The sequence below is a fragment of the Petromyzon marinus genome, chromosome 53, assembly GCF_048934315.1.
Source record: "Petromyzon marinus isolate PM22_M1 ecotype Great Lakes invasive population chromosome 53, UKy_Petmar_22M1.pri1.0, whole genome shotgun sequence".
NCBI lineage: Eukaryota > Metazoa > Chordata > Hyperoartia > Petromyzontiformes > Petromyzontidae > Petromyzon > Petromyzon marinus.
In genome coordinates, this window is record NC_133719.1 from 283,834 (window position 1) to 296,629 (window position 12,796).

Genomic DNA, 12,796 nt, shown 5'->3' on the forward strand with positions numbered 1-12,796 from the left:
CATGGTGTATTAAAGCGTCACGTATCGTGGATTAAAGAGCTCGCATGGTAGATTAAAGCGTCACATGTAGTAGATTAAAGAGCCCCGCATGGTGGATTAAAGTGTCACGTGTAGTGGAATACAGAGCCCTGCAGGGTGTATTAAAGCGTCACGTGTAGTGGATTAAAGAGCCCGCATGGTGGATTAAAGCGTCACGTGTCATGGACTAAAGAGCTCGCATGGTAGATTAAAGCGTCACATGTAGTGGATTAAAGAGCCCCGCATGGTGGATTAAAGTGTCACGTGTAGTGGATTAAAGAGCCCCGCAGGGTGTATTAAAGCGTCACGTTTAGTGAATTAAAGAGCCCGCATGGTGGATTAAAGCGTCACGTGTCGTGGATTAAAGAGCTCGCATGGTAGATTAAAGCGTCACATGTAGTGGATTAAAGAGCCCCGCATGGTGGATTAAAGTGTCACGTGTAGTGGATTAAAGAGCCCCGCATGGTGGATTAAAGTGTCACGTGTAGTGGATTATAGAGCCCGAATGGTGGATTAAAGCGTCACGTGTAGTGGATTAAAGAGCCCCGCATGGTGGATTAAAGCGTCACATGTCGTGGATTAAAGAAATCGCATGGTGGATTAAAGCGTCACGTGTACTGGATTAAAGAGCCCCACATGGTGGATTAAAGCGTCACGTGCAGTGGAATAAAGTGCCCGCATGGTGGATTAAAGCATCACATGTAGTGGATTAAAGAGCCCGCATGGTGGATTAAAGCGTCACATGTCGTGGAATAAAGAAATCGCATGTGGATTAAAGCGTCACGTGTAGTGGATTAAAGAGCCCCGCATGGTGGATTAAAGCATCACGTGTAGTGGAATAAAGAGCCGGCATGGTGGATTAAAGCATCACGTGTAGTGGATTAAAGAGCCCCGCATGGTGGATTAAAGTGTCACGTGTAGTGGATTAAAGAACACCACATGGTGTATTAAAGCACCACATGTAGTGGATTAAAGAGCCCACATGGTGGATTAAAGCGTCACGTGTTGTGGATTAAAGAGCTCGCATGGTAGATTAAAGCGTCACATGTCGTGGATTAAAGAGCCCCGAATGGTGGATTAAAGCGTCACGTGTAGCGGATTAAAGAGCCCCCATGGTGTATTAAAGCGTCACGTGTAGTGGATTAAAGAGCCCCGCATGGTGTATTAAAGCGTCACGTGTAGTAGATTAAAGAGCCCCACATGTTTGATTAAAGCACCACGTGTAGTGCATTAAAGAGCCCCACATAGTGTATTAAAGCGTCACGTGTAGTGGATTAAAGAGCCCCGCATGGTGGATTAAAGTGTCACGTGTAGTGGATTAAAGAACCCACATGGTGTATTAAAGCACATGTAGTGGATTAAAGTGCATGCGTGGAGGAATAAAGCATCACGTGTAGTGGATTAAAGAGCACGCATGGTGGATTAAAGCGTGAGGCGTAGTGGATTAAAGAGCCACGCATGGTTGATTAAAGCGTCACGTGTAGTGGATTAAAGAGCCCGAATGGTGGATTAAAGCTTCACGTGTAGTGGATTAAAGAGCCCCACATGGTGGATTAAAGCGTCACGTGCAGTGGAATAAATTGCCCACGTGGTGGAATAAAGCGTCACGTGTAGTGGATTAAAGAGCCCCGCATGGTGGATTAAAGCATCACGTGTAGTGGATTAAAGAGCCCCACATGGTGTATTAAAGCATCACGTGTAGTGGAATAAAGAGCCCCGCAAGGTGGATTAAAGCGTCACGTGTAGTTGATTAAAGAGCCCTGCATGGTGGATTAAAGCATCACGTGTAGTGGATTAAAGAGCCAAGCATGGTGGATTAAAGCGTCACGTGTAGTGGATTAAAGAGCCCACATGGTGGAGTAAAGCGTCACGTGTAGTGGATTAAAGAGCCCCGCATGGTGGATTAAAGCGTCACATGTAGTGGAATAAAGAAACCCGCATGGTGGATTAAAGCGTCACGTGTAGTGGATTAAAGAGCCCCGCATGGTGGATTAAAGCATCATGTGTAGTGGATTAAAGAGCCCCGCATGGTGGATTAAAGCATCGCGTGTAGTGGATTAAAGAGCCCCACATGTTTGATTAAAGCATCACGTGTAGTGCATTAAAGAGCCCAGCATGGTGTATTAAAGCGTCACGTGTAGTGGATTAAAGAGCCCGCATGGTGGATTAAAGCGTCACGCGTAGTGGATTAAAGAGCCCCGCATGGTGGATTAAAGCGTCACGTGTAGTGGATTAAAGAGCCTGCATGGTGGATTAAAGCGTCACGTGTAGTGGATTAAAGAGCCCCGCATGGTGGATTAAAGCATCACATGTAGTGGCTTAAAGAGCCCGCATGGTGGATTAAAGCGTCACATGTCGTGGATTAAAGAGATCGCATGGTGGATTAAAGCGTCACGTGTAGTGGATTAAAGAGCCCCACATGGTGGATTAAAGCGTCACGTGCAGTGGAATAAAGTGCCCACGTGGTGGAATAAAGCGTCACGTGTAATGGATTAAAGAGTCCGCATGGTGGATTAAAGCGTCACGTGTAGCGGATTAAAGAGCCCCGCATGGTGGATTAAAGCATCACGTGTAGTGGATAAAAAAAACCCGCATGGTGGATTAAAGCGTCACGTGTAGTGGATTAAAGAGCCCCGCATGGTGGATTAAAGCGTCACGTGTAGTGGATTAAAGAGCCCCGCATGGTGGATTAAAGCATCACGTGTAGTGGATTAAAGAGCCCCACATGGTGTATTAAAGCATCACGTGTAGTGGATTAAAGAGCCCCGCATGGTGGATTAAAGCGTCACGTGTAGTGGATTAAAGAGCCCCGCATGGTGGATTAAAGCATCACGTGTAGTGGATTAAAAAAACCCGCATGGTGTATTAAAGCATCACGTGTAGTGGAATAAAGAGCCCCGCATGGTGGATTAAAGCGTCACGTGTAGTGGATTAAAGAAACCCGCATGGTGGATTAAAGCATCACGTGTAGTGGATTAAAGAAACCCGCATGGTGGATTAAAGCATCACGTGTAGTGGATTAAAGAGCCCCGCATGGTGGATTAAAGCGTCACGTGAAGTGGATTAAAGAGCCCCGCATGGTGGATTAAAGCGTCACGTGTAGTGGATTAAAGAGCCCGCATGGTGGATTAAAGCGTCACGTGTAGTAGAATAAAGAGCCCCGCATGGTGGATTAAAGCGTCACGTGTAGTGGATTAAAGAGCCCGCATGGTGGATTAAAGCGTCACGTGTAGTTGATTAAAGAGCCCTGCATGTTGGATTAAAGCGTCACGTGTAGTGGATTAAAGAGCCCCACATGGTGGATTAAAGCGTCACGTGCAGTGGAATAAAGTGCCCACGTGGTGGAATAAAGCGTCACGTGTAATGGATTAAAGAGTCCGCATGGTGGATTAAAGCGTCACGTGTAGTGAATTGAAGAGCCCCGCATGGTGGATTAAAGCGTCACGTGTAGTGGATTAAAGAAACCCGCATGGTGGATTAAAGCGTCACGTGTAGTGGATTAAAGAGCCCCGCATGGTGGATTAAAGCGTCACGTGTAGTGGATTAAAGAGCCCCGCATGGTGGATTTAAGCATCACGTGTAGTGGATTAAAGATCCCCACGTTTGATTAAAGTATCACGTGTAGTGCATTAAAGAGCCCAGCATGGTGTATTAAAGCGTCACGTGTAGTGGATTAAAGAGCCCCGCATGGTGGATTACAGCGTCACGTGTAGTGGATTAAAGAGCCTGCATGGTGGATTAAAGCGTCACGTGTAGTGGACTAAAGAGCCCCGCATGGTGGATTAAAGCATCACATGTAGTGGCTTAAAGAGCCCGCATGGTGGATTAAAGCATCACATGTCGTGGATTAAAGAGATCGCATGGTGGATTAAAGCGTCACGTGTAGTGGATTAAAGTGCCCCACATGGTGGATTAAAGCATCACGTGCAGTGGAATAAAGTGCCCACGTGCTGGAATAAAGCGTCACGTGTAGTGGATTAAAGAGCCCCGCATGGTGGATTAAATAGTCTCGTGTTGCGGATTAAAGAGCCCGCATGGTGGATTAAAGCGTCACATGTAGCGGATTAAAGATCCCCCATGGTGGAATAAAGCATCACGTGAAATGGATTAAAGAGCCCCGCATGGTGTATTAAAGCAGTCACGTGTAGTGGATTAAAGAGCCCCACATGTTTGATTAAAGCATCACGTGTAGTGCATTAAAGAGCCCAGCATGGTGTATTAAAGCGTCACGTGTAGTGGATTAAAGAGCCCGCATGGTGGATCAAAGCGTCACGCGTAGTGGATTAAAGAGCCCCGCATGGTGGATTACAGCGTCACGTGTAGTGGATTAAAGAGCCTGCATGGTGGATTAAAGCGTCACGTGTAGTGGACTAAAGAGCCCCGCATGGTGGATTAAAGCATCACATGTAGTGGCTTAAAGTGCCCGCATGGTGGATTAAAGCGTCACATGTCGTGGATTAAAGAGATCGCATGGTGGATTAAAGCATCACGTGCAGTGGAATGAAGTGCCCACGTGGTGGAATAAAGCGTCACGTGTAATGGATTAAAGAGTCCGCATGGTGGATTAAAGCATCACGGTGTAGTGGATTAAAGAGCCCCGCATGGTGGATTAAAGCGTCACGTGTAGTGGATTAAAGAAACCCGCATGGTGGATTAAAGCGTCACGTGTAGTGGATTAAAGAGCCCGCATGGTGGATTAAAGCGTCACGTGTAGCAGATTAAAGAGCCCCGCATGGTGTATTAAAGCGTCACGTGTAATGGATTAAAGAGCCCCGCCTGGTGTATTAAAGCGTCACGTGTAGTGGATTAAAGTGCCTGCGTGGTGGAATAAAGTGACGTGTTGTGGATTAAAGAGCCCGCATGGTGGATTAAAGCATCACGTGTAGCGGATTAAAGAGCCCCGCATGGTGGATTAAAGCATCACGTGTAGCGGATTAAAGAGCCCCGCAGGGTGGATTAAAGCATGGATTAAAGAGCCCGCATAGTGGATTAAAACGTCACGTGTAGTGGATTAAAGAGCCCCGCATGGTGGATTAAAGCATCACGTGTAATGCATTAAAGAGCCCCGCATGGTGGATTAAAGCGTGTATTAAAGTGCTCCGCATGTTGGATTAAAGTGTCACGTATAGTGGATCAAAGAGCCCTGCATGGTGGATTAAATCGTGGATTAAAGAGCCCGCATAGTGGATTCAAGCGTCACGTGTAGTGGATTAAAGAGCCTCGCATGGTGGATTAAAGCGTCACCTGTAGTGGATTAAAGAGCACCGCATGGTGGATTAAATCGTGGATGAAAGAGCCCGCATAGTGGATTAAAGTGTCACGTGTAGTGGATTAAAGAGCCCCGCATGGTGGATTAAAGCATCACGTGTAGTGGATTAAAGAGCCCGACATGGTGTATTAAAGCATCACGTGTAGTGGAATAAAGAGCCACGCATGGTGGATTAAAGCGTCACGTGTAGTGGATTAAAGAGCCCGCATGGTGGATTAAAGCGTTCCGTGTAGTTGATTAAAGAGCCCCGCATGGTGGATTAAAGCGTCACGTGTAGTGGATTAAAGAGCCCCGCATGGTGGCTTAAAGCATCACGTGTAGTGGATTAAAGAGCCCACATGGTGGCTTAAAGCGTCACGTGTAGTGGATTAAAGAGCCCACATGGTGGAGTAAAGCGTCACGTGTTGTGGATTAAAGAGCTCGCATGGTGGATTAAAACGTCACGTGTAGTGGATTAAAGAGCCCCGCATGGTGGAATAAAAGTCACGTGATGTGGATTAAAGAGCCCGCATGGTGGATTAAAGCGTCACGTGTAGTAGAATAAAGGGCCCCGCATGGTGGATTAAAGCGTCACGTGTAGTGGATTAAAGAGCCCGCATGGTGGATTAAAGCGTCACGTGTAGTTGATTAAAGAGCCCTGCATGTTGGATTAAAGCGTCACGTGTAGTGGATTAAAGAGCCCCACATGGTGGATTAAAGCGTCACGTGCAGTGGAATAAAGTGCCCACGTGGTGGAATAAAGCGTCACGTGTAATGGATTAAAGAGTCCGCATGGTGGATTAAAGCGTCACGTGTAGTGAATTGAAGAGCCCCGCATGGTGGATTAAAGCGTCACGTGTAGTGGATTAAAGAAACCCGCATGGTGGATTAAAGCGTCACGTGTAGTGGATTAAAGAGCCCCGCATGGTGGATTAAAGCGTCACGTGTAGTGGATTAAAGAGCCCCGCATGGTGGATTAAAGCATCACGTGTAGTGGATTAAAGATCCCCACGTTTGATTAAAGCATCACGTGTAGTGCATTAAAGAGCCCAGCATGGTGTATTAAAGCGTCACGTGTAGTGGATTAAAGAGCCCGCATGGTGGATTAAAGCATCACGCGTAGTGGATTAAAGAGCCCCGCATGGTGGATTACAGCGTCACGTGTAGTGGATTAAAGAGCCTGCATGGTGGATTAAAGCGTCACGTGTAGTGGACTAAAGAGCCCCGCATGATGGATTAAAGCATCACATGTAGTGGCTTAAAGAGCCCGCATGGTGGATTAAAGCGTCACATGTCGTGGATTAAAGAGATCGCATGGTGGATTAAAGCGTCACGTGTAGTGGATTAAAGTGCCCCACATGGTGGATTAAAGCATCACGTGCAGTGGAATAAAGTGCCCACGTGGTGGAATAAAGCGTCACGTGTAATGGATTAAAGAGCCCCGCATGGTGGATTAAATAGTCTCGTGTTGCGGATTAAAGAGCCCGCATGGTGGATTAAAGCGTCACGTGTAGCGGATTAAAGAGCCCCCATGGTGGAATAAAGCATCACGTGAAATGGATTAAAGAGCCCCGCATGGTGTATTAAAGCAGTCACGTGTAGTGGATTAAAGAGCCCCACATGTTTGATTAAAGCATCACGTGTAGTGCATTAAAGAGCCCAGCATGGTGTATTAAAGCGTCACGTGTAGTGGATTAAAGAGCCCGCATGGTGGATCAAAGCGTCACGCGTAGTGGATTAAAGAGCCCCGCATGGTGGATTACAGCGTCACGTGTAGTGGATTAAAGAGCCTGCATGGTGGATTAAAGCGTCACGTGTAGTGGACTAAAGAGCCCCACATGGTGGATTAAAGCATCACATGTAGTGGCTTAAAGTGCCCGCATGGTGGATTAAAGCGTCACATGTCGTGGATTAAAGAGATCGCATGGTGGATTAAAGCATCACGTGTAGTGGATTAAAGTGCCCCACATGGTGGATTAAAGCATCACGTGCAGTGGAATGAAGTGCCCACGTGGTGGAATAAAGCGTCACGTGTAATGGATTAAAGAGTCCGCATGGTGGATTAAAGCATCACGTGTAGTGGATTAAAGAGCCCCGCATGGTGGATTAAAGCGTCACGTGTAGTGGATTAAAGAAACCCGCATGGTGGATTAAAGCGTCACGTGTAGTGGATTAAAGAGCCCGCATGGTGGATTAAAGCGTCACGTGTAGCAGATTAAAGAGCCCCGCATGGTGTATTAAAGCGTCACGTGTAATGGATTAAAGAGCCCCGCATGGTGTATTAAAGCGTCACGTGTAGTGGATTAAAGTGCCTGCGTGGTGGAATAAAGTGACGTGCTGTGGATTAAAGAGCCCGCATGGTGGATTAAAGCATCACGTGTAGCGGATTAAAGAGCCCCGCATGGTGGATTAAAGCATCACGTGTAGCGGATTAAAGAGCCCCGCAGGGTGGATTAAAGCATGGATTAAAGAGCCCGCATAGTGGATTAAAACGTCACGTGTAGTGGATTAAAGAGCCCCGCATGGTGGATTAAAGCATCACGTGTAATGCATTAAAGAGCCCCGCATGGTGGATTAAAGCGTGTATTAAAGTGCTCCGCATGGTGGATTAAAGTGTCACGTATAGTGGATCAAAGAGCCCTGCATGGTGGATTAAATCGTGGATTAAAGAGCCCGCATAGTGGATTCAAGCGTCACGTGTAGTGGATTAAAGAGCCTCGCATGGTGGATTAAAGCGTCACCTGTAGTGGATTAAAGAGCACCGCATGGTGGATTAAATCGTGGATGAAAGAGCCCGCATAGTGGATTAAAGCGTCACGTGCAGTGGATTAAAGAGCCCCGCATGGTGGATTAAAGCATCACGTGTAGTGGATTAAAGAGCCCGACATGGTGTATTAAAGCATCACGTGTAGTGGAATAAAGAGCCACGCATGGTGGATTAAAGCGTCACGTGTAGTGGATTAAAGAGCCAAGCATGGTGGCTTAAAGCATCACGTGTAGTGGATTAAAGAGCCCACATGGTGGCTTAAAGCGTCACGTGTAGTGGATTAAAGAGCCCACATGGTGGAGTAAAGCGTCACGTGTTGTGGATTAAAGAGCTCGCATGGTGGATTAAAGCGTCACGTGTAGTGGATTAAAGAGCCCCGCATGGTGGATTAAAACGTCACGTGTAGTGGATTAAAGAGCCCCGCATAGTGGATTAAAAGTCACGTGTTGTGGATTAAAGAGCCCGCATGGTGGATTAAAGCATCACGTGTAGCGGATTAAAGAGCCCCGCATGGTGGATTAAAGCATCACTTGTAACGGATTAAAGAGCCCCACATGTTTGATTAAAGCATCATGTGTAGCACATTAAAGAGCCCCACATGGTGTATTAAAGCATCACGTGTAGTGGATTAAAGAGCCCCGCATGGTGGATTAAAGCGTCATGTGTAGTGGATTAAAGAGCCCGCATGGTGGATTAAAGCGTCACATGTAGTGGATGAAAGAGCCCCGCATGGTGAATTAAAGCATCACATGCAGTGGATTAAAGAGCCCGCATGGTGGATTAAAGTGTCACATGTCGTGGATTAAAGAGCTCGCATGGTGGATTAAAGCATCACGTGTAGTGGATTAAAGAGCCCCACGTGGTGGGTTAAAGCGTCACATGTAGTGGATTAAAGAGCCCCACATGGTGGATTAAAGCGTCACGTGTAGTGGAATAAAGTGCCCACGTGGTGGAATAAAGCGTCACGTGTAGTGGATTAAAGAGCCCCGCATGGTGGATTAAAGCGTCACGTGTAGTGGATTAAAGAGACCCGCATGGCGGATTAAAGCGTCACGTGTAGTGGATTAAAGAGCCCCGCATGGTGGATTAAAGAGTCACGTGTTGTGGATTAAAGAGCCCGCATGGTGGATTAAAGCATCACGTGTAGTGGCTTAAAGAGCCCCGCATGGTGGATTAAAGCATCACGTGTAGTGGATTAAAGAGCCCCGCATGGTGGCTTAAAGCGTCACGTGTAGTGGATTAAAGTGCACGCGTGGTGGAATAAAGCGTCACGTGTAGTGGATTGAAGAGCCCCGCATGGTGGATTAAATCGTGGATTAAAGAGCCCTGCATGGTGGATTAAAGTGTCACGTATAGTGGATTAAAGAGCCCTGCATGGTGGATTAAATCGTGGATTAAAGAGCCTGCATAGTGGATATAAGTCACGTGTAGTAAATTAAAGAGCCCGCATGGTGGATTAAAACGTCACATGTAGTGGATTAAAGAGCCCCGCATGGTGGATTAAAGCGCCACGTGTTGTGGATTAAAGAGCCGCGCATGGTGGATTAAAGCGTCACGTGTAGTGGATTAAAGTGCCATCCTGGTGGAATAAAGCGTCACGTGTAGTGGATTGAAGAGCCCGCATGGTGGATTAAAGCATCACGTGTAGTGGATTAAAGAGCCCCGCATAGTGGATTAAAGCGTCACGTGTAGTGGATTAAAGAGCCCCGCATGGTGTATTAAAGCGTCACGTGTAGTGGATTAAAGTTCCTGCGTGGCGGAATAAAGTGACGTGTTGTGGATTAAAGAGCCCGCATGGTGGATTAAAGCATCAAGTGAAGCGGATTAAAGAGCCCCGCATGGTGGATTAAAGCATCACGTGTAGCGGATTAAAGAGCCTCGCATGGTGGATTAAAGTGTGGATTAAAGAGCCCGCATAGTGGATTCAAGCGTCACGTGTAGTGGATTAAAGAGCCCCACATGGTGGATTAAAGCGTGTATTAAAGTGCCCCACATGGTGGATTAAAGTGTCACGTATAGTGGATTAAAGAGCCCTGCATGGTGGATTAAATCGTGGATTAAAGAGCCCGCTTAGTGGTTTCAAGCGTCACGTGTAGTGGATTAAAGAGCCCCGCATGGTGGATTAAAGCGTCATCTGTAGTGGATTAAAGAGCACCGCATGGTGGATTAAATCGTGGATGAAAGAGCCCGCATAATGGATTAAAGCGTCACGTGTAGTGGATTAAAGAGCCCCACACGGTGGATTAAAGCGTCACGTGTAGTGGATTAAAGAGTCCCGCATGGTGGATTAAAGCGTCACGTGTAGTGGATTAAAGAGCCCCACATGGTGGATTAAAGCATTACGTGTAGTGCATTAAAAAGCCCCGCATGGTGGATTAAAGCATGGATTAAAGAGCCCGCATAGTGGATTAAAGCGTCACGTGTAGTGGATTAAAGAGCCCCACATGGTGGATTAAAGCATCACGTGTAGTGCATTAACGAGCCCCGCATGGTGGATTAAAGTGTGGATTAAAGAGCCCGCATAGTGGATTCAAGCATCACGTGTAGTGGATTAAAGAGCCCCACATGGTGGATTAAAGCGTGTATTAAAGTGCCCCACATGGTGGATTAAAGTGTCACGTATAGTGGATTAAAGAGCCCTGCATGGTGGATTAAATCGTGGATTAAAGAGCCCGCTTAGTGGTTTCAAGCGTCACGTGTAGTGGATTAAAGAGCCCCGCATGGTGGATTAAAGCGTCATCTGTAGTGGATTAAAGAGCACCGCATGGTGGATTAAATCGTGGATGAAAGAGCCCGCATAATGGATTAAAGCGTCACGTGTAGTGGATTAAAGAGCCCCACACGGTGGATTAAAGCGTCACGTGTAGTGGATTAAAGAGTCCCGCATGGTGGATTAAAGCGTCACGTGTAGTGGATTAAAGAGCCCCACATGGTGGATTAAAGCATTACGTGTAGTGCATTAAAAAGCCCCGCATGGTGGATTAAAGCATGGATTAAAAAGCCCGCATAGTGGATTAAAGCGTCACGTGTAGTGGATTAAAGAGCCCCACATGGTGGATTAAAGCATCACGTGTAGTGCATTAACGAGCCCCGCATGGTGGATTAAAGCGTGGATTAAAGAGCCCGCATAGTGGATTAAAGTGTCACGTGTAGTGGATTAAAGAGCCCCACATGGTGGATTAAAGCATCACGTGTAGTGCATTAAAGAGCCCCGCATGGTGGGTTAAAGCTTGGTTGAAAAAGCCCCCATAGTGGATTAAAGCGTCACGTGTAGTGGATTAGCTGTGCTCTGCTTGTTGGGTACTGATTTTCTACGAAGGATGCCCGTTAAAATCCTGGTAGATCAGGGTTGCTTGGAGATGCCCTAGGGTCACAAATTTTTTTTTTTGCCGTCGCCAATGTTGCGTTCGTAGACAAACGCCGTTGTACAGGCTCTCGTTGGTCACGGTCGAGATTCCGTAGAGATCCCAAATGCTTGTGCCATTGGATTATCGTAAGGAGACTGAATGCGTTGATTCGACGGCTGGGGTCTTCTTGACCCCGTCTAATACTGCAACCCGGGGTCTGGCAAAAGTCGGCGCACAGATGCTCCTTCGCTTCGAGCAAGCCTCGTTCTTGCAGGTGCTTAACGGGAGCCCGGACGCGGGTGTGGTTCCCGCTGGTACGGTGCTAGTGTAGTAGTCGTGTATGGAGACGGAGTCGTAATAGGAAGCAACACGTTTTATTTATATCTTTAACAACACTCACTAGGACTTAACATGAAGGGGTAATGGCCCTTTCCACCCACAACCTGTGGAGGTACAGCATCCGGGCTATCTATCCTAGCCACTGACCTACTCCTATAGCCCTCCGGCTGGCTGGAGCTAAGGAGGCTGACCCACCGCTGGCACCGTTGGGTCTCTGACCACTGGCCCGTCCAGACCCGGCCCTCAGAAGGACGTCGGGCTGAGGGAACCTCAGGGTCCTAGCCTCTCGACCTCTGGCACCGCCCTGAGCCCCGGCCCTTAGAAGGACGTCGGGGCTTGGGTCCAGGGTCTCCAGGTGGCTCCTCGACTTTGGCTTGAGGCGAACTGAACTCTGCTCTCAGGAGCCCGCCTTTTATACGATTCCCCACCGAGGGGCGGGGTTCTGAGGGATCACAGATCTCCCACAGCCCCCACCCCTCAGGAGGGGTTCTGGCCACAGGTAGTCCAATTGATCTGTGTTTGTTTATCCCGCTTTCTGCCTAGGGGCAGGGTTCTGGGAGATCACACACACACACTCCACAGCCTCCACCCCTCAGGCGGGGTCTTGGTCAGGGTTATCAATGACCCCGCTCTGGTAGGTACTGTGTAGCGTGTGTGTGTTTACAGAGTGACCACCACACTAGCTTATGCCACCACCTTGTTTTCGAACCACGACGAAATTGAGCCGCGGCGATTTGTGGGAGCGGCTCATCCCTGTCATGTTACATTTGATCGATAGGCTGCCGCGTTGTGCAGGGAGAATTCTTCCTCGTCTTCCGAGCAGCGGAACGAATTGCGTTCTCTTCTATGCGAATTTTCTTATGTATTTAGTAGGAATGATTTCGACTTAGGTCGTACATCCCTGTTTTCTCACTATATTGATATGGGTGAGGCCTGCCCTATTCGTCAAAATTCGCACCGGTTGAGCCCGGTGTAAAAGGAACGCGTGCAACGGGCGGTCAATGACATGGTGACCGCCAATATTATTTCTCCGTCTAATAGTCCTTCGGGCACGCCCATCGTGCTTGTCAAAAAGGA